Source organism: Artibeus jamaicensis, unplaced genomic scaffold (assembly GCF_021234435.1).
Source record: "Artibeus jamaicensis isolate MK-2021 breed Jamaican fruit bat unplaced genomic scaffold, CSHL_Jam_final contig_465, whole genome shotgun sequence".
Classification (NCBI taxonomy): domain Eukaryota; kingdom Metazoa; phylum Chordata; class Mammalia; order Chiroptera; family Phyllostomidae; genus Artibeus; species Artibeus jamaicensis.
In genome coordinates, this window is record NW_026521843.1 from 15,261,323 (window position 1) to 15,273,754 (window position 12,432).

Genomic DNA, 12,432 nt, shown 5'->3' on the forward strand with positions numbered 1-12,432 from the left:
TCCCCTTTCCTTGGGCTTTAGAAATTAGAATCTTTTCATCCTAATCGGTCACCCCATTTGATAGTGGCGCTACAAGCCTAAGAGGATGTGGTTGCATTCAGCGTACAGAAAAGTTACAACTCATCTCGAGTAGTTCTTCCTTTGTACTTCTGTCTAAACCTCTCCATCTGGAGAGGTGCCAGTTTGCCACTAAATTTAAATAAATAAGAACATTTCTCATCAATAGGGGTGGCAAATTTAGCCCCTCTTTAGAGCACTGAGCAATTTATGACCATATGTTAAATACCATAAAACAGCTTTAAAGACTTGGTCCCTGGCCATTGCCAGATTGCACCGTAGGAGTGCGGCAACGCTGTGAGGGGCTGGGAATGCTTCCTCGGCCCTGGGAGGCCTCAGGCACTCGCTGATGTCACAGCCAGCGAGGCCTGTTTTCAAACATTCCATTTATAAAGGTGAGATACTAAAAGATTCCATTTTGGCATTTGGGTGCAAAGAAGGCAAGATATTTTTTTGATTCTTAAGGGTCAGAATTAGTATGGGAAGCGTTGTGTGGGAGAGTGAGTAACTTGGCAGCAGTGAATCCAGAAGGCAAGTCTAGGAATAGTTAATAGATACCTACTCATTCTTATTCTTGGAGCATGAACTAGACTTTTATAAGGCACAAGCAAACCAGATATCACATGCTTCTCAATTGTTTTCCTTTAGCCAACTTTTGTGGAAGGAATATTAATCTTAAAAACAACTTTTAAAATTTTATCCCACTGGGCTGCCAATATGATGCTTCCTTTTTTTCCAGGAGTATGACTCATTATTCGGTGAACTCCAAATATTAGTTTTTCTTCTTACTATCATCACAGCCTGTGAATCATTTATGGCATTCAGTGGGCTCAAGGCTGAGAGAATGAAGGTGTGTGCCAGCAAACATGTGATTTTTGGGCAAGTAATGCTGTAGGGCTCTAGATGGACTTTTAACACATGTGAGGAAACCACTGGCTTGGGCAGGCGCAGTGCTATTAAATAGGAACAGGCACCAGAAATCTTTGTACACGATTTTTTTCACTGTTCTCTCTGAAGGCTACCTCTTCCTACAAAGGAAGATGATGCAATTTGGCTGTCTAAGGTCCAGGATTCCTAGCCTTCTTGAATGTGTAAATGCCAGCCCGAAGGCTGATTTTCTGTCAGTTCCTGTGTGGTTTGCAGTATATCCTCTTTGCTGTATATCAGCATTTTAGGTCATCTGTCATAACTGCCATCCTGTAAATTCTTGGCAATTTGATCTCAGTTTGCAGAAGGCAGCTGGTATACTTCTGTAGGAAGTGCAGCTGGAAAGCTTCTGTCTCTCTCTTCCTCAGGCCAGGAAGTACACTATTGTTTTCCATCGCTGCTTTCTTCCTTTGAAAGAACAAAAATCTTAGAACTTTGGCAAATTTGAAAAGTGCTGGGTAGTAATTTGAAATTGCCCTTTGCATTTTGTTGATCTAGGGCAAAAAGGCAAAAACTTGAGTGATCTTGGACATCATTTTGAAATCCTGTCTGTTTCTTCCGTAATATGTGTATGTGCAGCGTGAAAGACCCTTTTCCCCCACTCATTGCAGATGAAGTCATGCTTGAGTCATCAGTCACATCAAGATGTTTTGTTTTGGGGATTTGATTTTCATGAATAGTCTAATTACTTAGGCCATGTTGTTGCCTGGTTAGTTTTTCTCTGTTTCTTTCCCTTAACAGTGGGATTTTTCTATTCCTGTTCCAGCAGCCATTAAGACTATTCACTTTGGATAGGACTTGAGTATTTGCATTGAATTTTCAAACTCTATGGAATACAGGGATATTTAAAGCACATTTCTTCACTGTTTAATGTTAAGATAAATGTATCTTTTGAGTTGTTTCAATTTATGCCATAATGGGTGAACTATGTTGTGGAATTTAGAAAAGTGAGCAATTCTCCTCCTCTCTTATGACTCAGAATTCTCATTTTGGCAAGTTGATTTTATTTATGTAGAATAGGAATTACCTTTAGCCCAGTTCATCTAAGAGAAGAACCTATTTCTAAAGAATACAAACTCGTGCATGAATTATTTTAAATATTATTCCTAACAGCCCATCATGGTGCAGATCATTTCTACTTACGATTCTTCTTCTTTTCACCTTTATAAAACCTCCATTCTCTGTGAGGTTCAACAACATCATTAGCATAGCTCTTAGTTTCTTTCATGTTCTGGTTCTTTAGATGAAAGAAGGGAAAGGAAAGATAAATTGTGTTGCTTTACAGAGAGAAAAAGCAAAGTTTCTGACAGTGGACTTTATGTCAGATGCGTGGATGTCAGGCAGTGCTGTCATAGAGGTAGCCCAGATCCTGGCGGTGTACTCAGGATGGCACGAAAGAAGAAATTTTGGGTTTAGGACATGGGAGAAGTCGATAACAAGATTATGTCAAATCAAACCTGTAGTTCCCGAAATAGTATGTTGATAAACTCAGGGGTAAGAACCTCTGTGATCTTTAAGGTTTGTATGACTCACATAGTAGCTGATCGGGAAGTGTTTGTTCGTTAAATGAGTAAAACCAGGGAACTAAATGATTATGTCTTACACAGAAAGTCTTAATTGGAAGGATACTAATTTGGGGGACCTTTAAATGGACAAGGGTATATCTCAGGATTTGAGAAAGAGCACTATAGTTTCTGCATTGAAGAAAGGGATAAGAACCATGAAAGGTTGTATAGACCTACCTGGTTTACAGGCATATTTAGGAGGAACCTTAGAAAAAAAATGTGCAAAAGTAGTCTGCCAACTACTTGGGCTAGAATCAGACTAATTTTACTTTGTAAAGAACAACTGTTGATAGGTCGATCTCATTATAGAATGATGAGTATAGCACATTGGGAAGAAAAAAATGAATTGAATTTATCCCAAGAGTAGCAGGGCCTTTGCTTCTGTCCTTGGGTTGGATCTGATAAGCAGACCATTGAGATGATTAGTTAGACATAACATGTGTTGCTTGACCGTGTGCCTAGAGCCTGTCACGGTAAAGAGTGAATGCTGCCTAATGTTGAAAGAAGACAGTTGGGTCATTTTAACATAGAACATATTGCAAAATTGTTTCTTCTCCGGTTAATGTTTTCTATTGTTCCTATCTTCTTGTTTCCCCTTTTTCTGTATTTGAGTGTAATTTCACTACACTTGGGTAAGATAAGTTTGAGCCAATCACTCAAACATCAGATTTTTTATCTAGTTTGACAGGGTTGACCATTTCCTCTAGAAGGAAAAGAAGGACCCCACAAATCTCAGAGTGCTTCCACCCCACCCTTACCCAGTCATTAGTGAGCACATGCTCAGTCCCGTCTGGAAGCACGGTGTTCCAGGGCCTCCCTCGTGTGGCACCATCAGAGCGTCTCCAGCGTCCTCTCTTCCCTTTCTCCCTTCCCTGCTAAGCCTGATTGCTTTGACAGCCTGTCCCCAGCTTTCATTTCCAGCTCCATCTGTTGCTCTCCCTTTGAATATCTTGTTTCTCCCAGTGTTGTCTGTTCTAAGGGGCATATAATTTGCTTTCTACTTCTTAAATTTTTCTAATTCTTTACCCTTGCCTGCCTATAATTACCTTCTTATATTTTTTTACCTCAGCCGATGATGGACAGCACTAAGAGTGGGCATTTAAAAAAAGAATGGATTAGACTGAGCCTGATTTTAGAATGAAAGGAAATCATCAGTGAACTTGGAAACTGTGGCAGATTGTCCAAAGGAGGCCCAACAGTATCTCCTGTCCCATGTGCTCTTCTACACTGGGTGTGATCTTGCCACTCCTTCTTCAAGAATTGGAGTATAATGTTGCTCCCCTTGAATATGGGTGGATTTGTGACTGTTTGGACCAATAGAGTAAGATAAAATAATGTTGTATGACTTTGAGGCTGGGTCTTAAATGGCAGTATAACTTCCATCTTGTTAGCAGGGGCACTTGCGCGTGGAGCCCTGAGCCACTGCTGTGACGTGCTGTGCTGTCAGGTAGCCAGGCCACCTGTTGGCCCCGAAGCTGGATGTTCTCGTCTCGGAGTTGTCCCAGCCCAGGCACCAGATGTGCGAGTGGAACCAGCCTCTATACCAGCTGTGCACAACTGAGAGGTCTCTCCCAACACTGTCAGGGGCAAAAGAACCCCCCATCTACATTCGCCCACATTTCTGACCCACAGAATCTGTGAGCACAGTACAGTGGTGGTTGTTTTAAGCCTCTGAGTTTTGGGGTAGTGGGTAGGTGGCATTAGTGTTTGGAACAGAGACACTGTCAAACAGGAGCAGAACAAGAGCCTGTAGGAGGTGGAAGAGATCAGACTAGGAGCTGAGATACAGAGGGTAAGTCTTCAGAGGGAGGAGGAAAAGACAAAAAGTTAGGAAAGAAATGGGTAAATATTGAGGAGAAAGTGTGGGCAATTCACTATATGAATATATAGGTATATATTTATGTATGTTTATATTTGGATAAAGTTGGAGTTACCTAACCAAGAGGTGGAAGGTCTAGAGAGGGCCTTGGCTGCCTGGTCAAGGTTTATTGGCTTCAGCTCCTTGCCTTGAACACATACTCATGTGAGGAAGGATGGAGACTGGGCCTTCTATCATTCTGCTCTGCCTTTCTCAAGAGAGTGGTGTGTATAGTGAATACTGTAAGTGCGAAGTACCTGAGCCCTTAGAAGAGGTCAAGGTGAGTCTCCCCTGAGGAGATCCTTGGACCACTGTGGCTCTGTGTATAAGTTCTGAACTTGACTCTTTTAGGATTTTGAATGACCCAAAGCTTCTTGTGGTCTTGGGGAAGGAAAGGAGGTCCGCCTTTTAGAGTGGGGACTTTGATTTTAAGTAGCAGCTTTCTTGAGAGGAGAGGAAACAAATCTAGTTTTAGTTCTGGAGCTTCGTAGGGCCTTTGTCCACAATGAGGACTCAGCCAGTGTCGTTAATTGAGTGGGGGGGTTTATTCTCCAACAGAATTGTTTTCTGTAGCATCCCGCAGTCTGGCCACCAGCCACATGCAAGTCGTTTTTTTTCTGTGAAGGACGACATAATTCATGTCTACATGCACTCTTAAGAGTCTGTGAATCCCGCAAGCTTTAGTTTTCCTTAGTAAAATATCTGATTTTAATGTTGTACAAAGAGAGATGATGTAGAATCTCACTGGAGTATTATTACCAGATAACACTACTTTCATGACAGGGTAACACGGTGTTATCAAACCTTTGCTTCATGCATTATAGTTAGGAGATAGAATTTGCCCCGGTGTTATCAGAGTCTGCTATATTTCCGTTGGTCTCTGTTGGATGCTTTTATTTCACAATTTCTCCCTACTGCGTTGGAGTGACCTTGGCACTTCTGAGATGTTGTGGCTTGTGTTTTGCTTATTTCTCCACCCCCTCCCCTGGAAATTGTGGCCCATGTAGATAACTTGCTTTTACAGACCCTGCTTGATTTCTTTCTGACTTGCATAATTTTCCTGGCAGGAGTGTGATTGTTTTTGTCCTTTGTTTTCCTCAACTTTAAATTATCAAACAGAAAAACTATCACCGTGATACCATTGCTTATAAAAAACTGCTCATTTTCTGTTGCTTGATTATTTTTTATTTTTTCCTATTTTCAGCAGCTGTTGGCTAGAGCTTTTATACCTTTAACCATTTTTACTCTGAGAGTAGTTTTATTTTTATTTATTCATTGTTTCTAAAAAGCATTTCTTCTATCTACTCTTGGAGAATTTGAATTTATTCATCTTTGTTTTTCAGCATCCTAAATTTTCATTCATTTCAATAGATTTCCCCCACTTAACTTCTGTGGATTACCAGACTGGCTTTTGTTCATTGTTAGACTTGTTGTTTAGCTCTGTCGTGTGTGAACTCAAAGGATCCTTCATACTATTTTTTTTTCACATTTTTTTTTTGGTCCAGTTGCTGGGCATTTCAGAGTTATTTGACAGTAGAGAGTATTATTCAGTTTTTTTCCTCCATGAATTCCAAAGGCTCATGCTTAGTTTGTTTGCACAGCATTTCTGAGCATTTATGAGTGGGGTTTTTTGCATGATCTTCCAAGCTCGGTTTTGTGGGAGCTGAAGTACAAGGTCCAATCTGATACTGTTCTTTGTGTGCTAGTTTGGTTCTGCTGCTAGCGTTCTGGTTTGTGCCTGTGGATGCAGTCAGCAAAAGACATATTGTTTAACAGTGAACTCAGAATTGTAAGCAAGATTGGTATGGTTCTTCCCCTGCTTCCCCATCTAGTATTCTGTGGTTATTTCTCCTGATTTTTTGGCAAGTGTTGCTTGTCTGTGTCAAGTTTGTGCCACATCAGCCTTAACTTTCTGCTTTGTATAGTTCAGCTAGGAGTTAGAAAGATTTACAGTTGTATAGCATTCCATGTTTTCCAATGTATTTTTACTCTGATGATCTCACTCTAATCTCCCAAGAGCTTTCGATAGGCCAGTTACCCTGCGTTATGTGTAAGCGAGGGTTCATAGGGGCTAAGTGACTAGTTTGAGGTCACTTAACCAGGAAGTCAGGGATCCAAAAGTCAAATGCAAGGCTTCCAAGTACAAGCTCAATGCTTTGCCCACTGTGATGTGCTGGGAAATAAATATTGTTTTTTAAAAATTATTTTATTTATTTATTTTTAGAGAGAGGTGAAGGGAAGGAGAAAGAGTGGGAGAGAAACATCTATGTGTGGTTGCATCTCATGTGTCCCATACTGGGGACCTGGCCTGCAACCCAGGAATGTGCCCTGACTGGGATTTGAACCGGCAGCCCTTTGCGTCACAGGCCCATGCTCAATCCACTGAGCTGTACCAGCCAGGGCAGAAATATTGTTTTTATTACCACACAGTAACAATTTGTTTCTTGGTAGAAACAGATAGAAGCAAATCAGGGTGAAGAATCAGTTACTCATGGTGCGAAAGTTATACAAGAAATGAGAACAAGCAGTGGCACTGCTGAATAGGTAAACACAACATCAAATTGTAACGACACCTGCTGTACATCAGCTAGAAAAGGTGTGGCCATTTGACAAATACCTGATTGGGAAATTAACTGACAAATTTCCACTTGTATGTGGAATTATCTTGGACATTTGAAGAGTAATAATGTGTGGTTATTTTTGTTTTGCTTCTTTCTGAGGGTATAAATCACAAGCAGAATTTGCTGAAAACAGGGTGAGAAGTTAATCAGGTTGATGAGAGAGAATGGCTCGGTTTCAGCTATGAGATATAGAGAATAGTGTTAAATGCTGTGTTTTACTGTATGTATCTTTAAGACTAGTTAATCTGTGATCTCAAGTTATCTTGTAGACCCTGACCTAGTAACATGGCTTTATGATTTAGGTCTATCATGTGTGCTGATACATCTTTAATTGTCTTAATTCTGTCTTTTTGGTATAATAAAAAAATGGTTTATTTTGTGATCAGATTGTAAATTAAAACAGTTTTGAGTCACTTTCTAAAATCAATTGGATCATTTTCTTTAAGGTGGGAAAGATGAAGGAACAAAACTTAAAGGTCAAGACAACTAAAGATCCAGATAATAACATGGACCAGATATGTACAGCTAAACTCTGGGTATCTGTGAATGAAAAAAATTGGGTTTTCATTTTAAAATGCACTTAAAATTCATTTGGAAATTCAGCTATCAATTATTTTAACCTTAGCATATATTTTAAATATCAAGTACCCGATTTATTTTATTTTATGATCAGAAAGAATCTGAAAGAAATTAGATATGATCAAAAGCAAATTTGATTCAAGTAGAATATTCTTCCCTCAACCTATTAGTATTGGTTCCTCTTAAGAGACATGGATTTGTCAGAATTTATGTCATCCTACTAATTAACTGAAGTGGAAGAACTTTATTTTTAGAGCTAAAGACCCTTTGATGTCATCTGATCTACTCCTGATCGCAGCAGTTTCTTTAGTTGTATCTTTGGTAAGTGGATACTGTGGACCCTGAGCAAGAAGATACTAAGAAGGACTCCTGGTGGCTAACTGGACTCAAATTTAAACAACAGAGCCTAGCAGCCATTTCTACACAAGGGCCTCTCATGCTACTGGGTGCACTTCAGGGAGAAGCTTGCATTAAGCTGCCTGCACTGTGTTTCTGCCATCTGAGCCAACCCTTTTAAAGCAGTTTCTGGAATCCTGTTTCAACCAGTAGAACTGAGGTTTTCTTCATCTCCTCAGAGCTGTACAGCTATATCCCCATCAGCTTCTTCACCAACCAATCAGAGCAGCTCTCTTCTGACCAATCAGGAGCGTGTCTTTTGGACTAGTCACACTGTGAGGGATTTGGAGCCCTCATTTGCATGAAGACAAGCAATCAGGGGCCAGGGGCAGGGACTTCTGTTTATATAAGTCAGATTTCCTCTGACTCTGGGAGTATATTTTCCCTTTCCACTGAAGATGGAAGAGTGTTTCCCTGGCTGGAGCTGAAACACTGATGATGAAACACTGAAGATGCCTTGCCAGAGCAGACCAGTGCTGGGCAGAGCAGACAGGCATGGAGTGGAGCAGAGCCGTCTAGCTGGAGAGGAGCCTCTCCCCAGGGCCTCCTAACTGCAGTGTTGTTTTCACGGCTGTGCTGTGTCACAGCTGAGCTGTTGGCACTGAATAAAGTTTCCTTCTTCACTGCACCCCACATTGGAAATTGCTGTCAGTGTTGAATTGGCACCGGCGACCATCAGTTGACAATATAGACCTATTGTCATTAATAGGAATCCCATTATTTATGAGACTACATTATAGTGCTCCCTCAAAAATATTTTTGTCCTAGGCACAAAACAACGTTATTCCTCATCCACATGACAGTTTCATGGTGCTGAAAGGGGCACTGAGCACACTTGTTTTGAATTAAGCACACCAATATTGCTTCTATAACAGTGATCTTTTTTTTCAAAATTAGAATTACTAGAATGTTCACTTATCAGGGTGGAGAAATTGTGGGTAATGACAGTGGACTACAGATGAAGAAAAACATGCCAGTATTGAAAGAAAAAGAAGGAAAGAGTCTTAAAATTACAGTTTAATTTTTACATTGATGTTGGGTAAGATTCAAGAGCTGATTATTAAATAAATGGTTTCAGAAGATTTAAAACATGTTATAGCTGTACAAACCAACAGAGGGTTGCTTAGAAACAAATTATGCAAACTAACCTCATTTCTTTTTTGATGGTAGATCACCTAATCTAGAAAATTATTTCAATAGAAATTTGACCACTTCCCCATGATATCTTTCTGGGCGTTTTGTGTTATTAAACCAAAAAATGGTTAAGTAGATTTGCACTAAATTGAACAATTGATTGGGAAGTCTAATGAGTTACTATACTCTCTCTGTTTTGTTCAACATTTTTGTGAATGATATGGACATACTTGTTCAGCCTGTGGAGGAGACAGATTTAAAGAGATGGATACTGTTATGTGTGACAGACAAAATTAAATTTATCCTAGTAGGCTAGTACATTGGTTCAGAAACAACAGGATGAGATTTAACAACAGGATGAGATTAAAAAAGTAGTTGTATAGGTACCGGAGAGCAGTTACATGAAAAACAATCTGGGACATGTACAGAATAAACCAGTGATGTGACATGACCGCTGAAAAAAGCTAACACAGACTTGTGCTGTATTAACAGAAGCATTGGGTCCTCAGCTTGGAATGAGGTTCTTGTGTTCTGCCTGTGCCATAGTAGTTCTTACCCGAGTGCTGTGTTGATATTTGGGTGTCACAGTATAGAAAAAACATGAAACTAGTGTGTGCTTGACAAAAATCATGACACATAGACATTGCTTGAAGGAATGAGGAGTGCTAGTTTTTAAAGGTAGAAAGGACTAGAAAGTGAGGCTGAGCGAGGTTTAGTAAATTGTTCAAGATGGTATCATTAGTTAATGACAGACCGAGTTCTCTGCTGTTAGTTCAGGGTTCATTCTACTCATTACATTCTGTTCTTCCACAGAGTAAAACCAGTCCTACTAGGCAGAAGTTATTAGGAGTCAGATTTTGACTCTGCACAAGAGTTTTTAGTAATTGGTGTTGTCCTCTAATATCAGAAATTGCTTTGGGAAATAATGAATTGTTATTGGAAGAATTGTAATAGATACCATACAACCTCTTTCCTGGAGATGTTGTATGTTTTAAGGGATGATTTTGAGCTCTCAGAAACTGACTTTGATATCATACGTGGAGGGCAACCGACCATATTCCTCCATGTCTCTTGTCCTGATTAATTCTTAATAATTCCCTCTTTCCCACTCTAGGCTATCCCAGCTTAGATGATAAGTTATATGATTACCTTCATTGTAAAGTCTCTTCTAACTTGATAAGTCTGCTGAATGAAAATTACATCATCTGAGATCAAGTCATGATGACAGTATGTGAAATCTTTGAGAAAGTCACATAATTTTTTTATGTGTAAAATTTCAAACATATAAGTAGGTAGAGTGAGTGGTATAATGAATTCCTAGGAACCTCTTACCCAGCTTTACAATTACCAGCTTGTGGTCAGCCATGTTTTATGTGTCCTCCCTCCATCAGCTTTTTCCCAGATGATTTTGAAGTAAATTCAAAGTGTCGTATCATTCATTAGTATTTTAGTATGTATTGCTGAGATAACAGCTCTTTTAAAACATAATTTTAATATTGTTACACTTTAAAAAGTCAGCACTCTTTCTTAAATCTTTTATTACCAGCCAGTATGTAAATTCCCCGGTTGATACATAATCTAGACTACTTCTTTTAACTTTATCCCTTCATGTTTGTCATTCATGCCGTCAGTGGTTTTGAGGATCTAGGCTTGTTGTCCTGTAGAATGCCCTAACACTTGGTATGTCTGATTAGCTCCTCATGATTGTGTTTAGCTTATACACTTCTGCCGAACTTTCTAAGTAGGCAAAACTGTCTTCTCAGTGCAGTCATCAAAGGTCCATGATGTCCATATGCTCCCTTGCTGGTCCTGCTGAATCTGACCGTGTGGTTAAATGAAGTTGGCATCCACCAGATATCGGTATCATAAAATTTATTTTTTCCCTTTGTAATTTATCAGTAATCAGTGGAGTTATACTTTGAGACTGTATCTTTTTCCCAAAAAACTTTTTGGGGAAAAAAACTCTTTACCTAATGGTTTTAGTATCCATTGTTGATCCTATCAGTAGGATCAATAATGGATTAGTGTTTATAGTTACTTTTATAAATGTCTTACCTCCAAGATTGTATATCCTAGATTGCAAGCTTTATTGCGGCAGAATCTCTAAATTCTTCTTCTGCTAGTGATACTACTTATATTTTTTGAGGTATTGAGTGAATTAAGAAGTGAAGATTCTCTTTTTAGAAAATGCGAAAATGTCTTTATATCCTTCCAGTTTTACCCACATCTTTAGGTTCTCATACTCTCTTTCTTAAGCTTCCTCTAGTATGGAGTAATCGGTTGTGATTTTTTAATGTTGCTTCATATTTCAGGATTTTTTCCATAATGTCTACCAAATGACAATGTCTTTTTTTCTTCTCTGTAAATGTAGAGCTATGTACTCTGTACATTGGGACCAAACTTTAAAACCATCTCACTATGATGTTCAGTTCAGAGGGAGCGAAATGTGAATACATTGTAGGGTAGAGGCTATATCTAAATTAGTGGTTTGTGTGTGTAGATAAAAATCAAGCTTATGTGCTAAGGTTTTTATTATTGTTTTTTTCAGTTTTTTGTTTACTGTTTCATGATACTCATCATTACTGATTTGTTTTAAAATTATATTTAAGTCCTAGCTACTTTTAAAAACTATAAACAAAATCATAGAAAAGTTGAGAAAGCTTACTTTCTTTTTATGGGGTCAAATGCATTGTAATTGTTAAAAATAAATTGGTAATAAATTGTATTAATGAAACAGTTTATGAATCTGCATTAGAAAATTATTAAGATTAAAAATTCCTACAGTGGAATGTTTATTACTCAATAAAGTAATGCTAATTCATAGCATTTGACTTAAAATATTGTTATTTTATTCACTGAAATAAATATACAGAAGTACAAGGTTAAAGGTGCATTTAAAACACTATAACATCTGAAGGTAGGGCATTATACCCCTTTCCAAATTAGTCTAAGTTTCTGTAGATAAGCAGCATAGCAGATTCCCTCTGATATACATAAGAATCTCGTGGCTCACTTTCCAGAGGACTTTTATTGTAAACACTGCAATAACTGGGCATGCTTAACTTGGAGAAGGCAAGACTAAAAGGAGAGGTCATTTGCAGATGATTTCTTAAATCAGGGGCTGCCATGTAGAATAATGCTTAAGGTAGAACTAGCATTAATAACTTAAAGTGATTTAGAAGCATATATTTTTCAGATATAAGCATGAACTTTTTCCAGCAATTGATAACTGCCCAGCAACAGAGTGTGTTGCCTAATGACGTGGTGAGCACATGTTACCTAGACGTGGTCATGG

At 38.8% G+C, this 12,432-nt stretch overlaps 1 protein-coding gene across 2 annotated transcripts in view; it reads left to right on the forward strand.

Moving 5' to 3' along the window:
• The window catches only part of BABAM2 (BRISC and BRCA1 A complex member 2), a 357,539-nt gene that overhangs the window by 50,942 nt on the left and 294,165 nt on the right, over positions 1-12,432 (forward strand). The window lies entirely within an intron of this gene.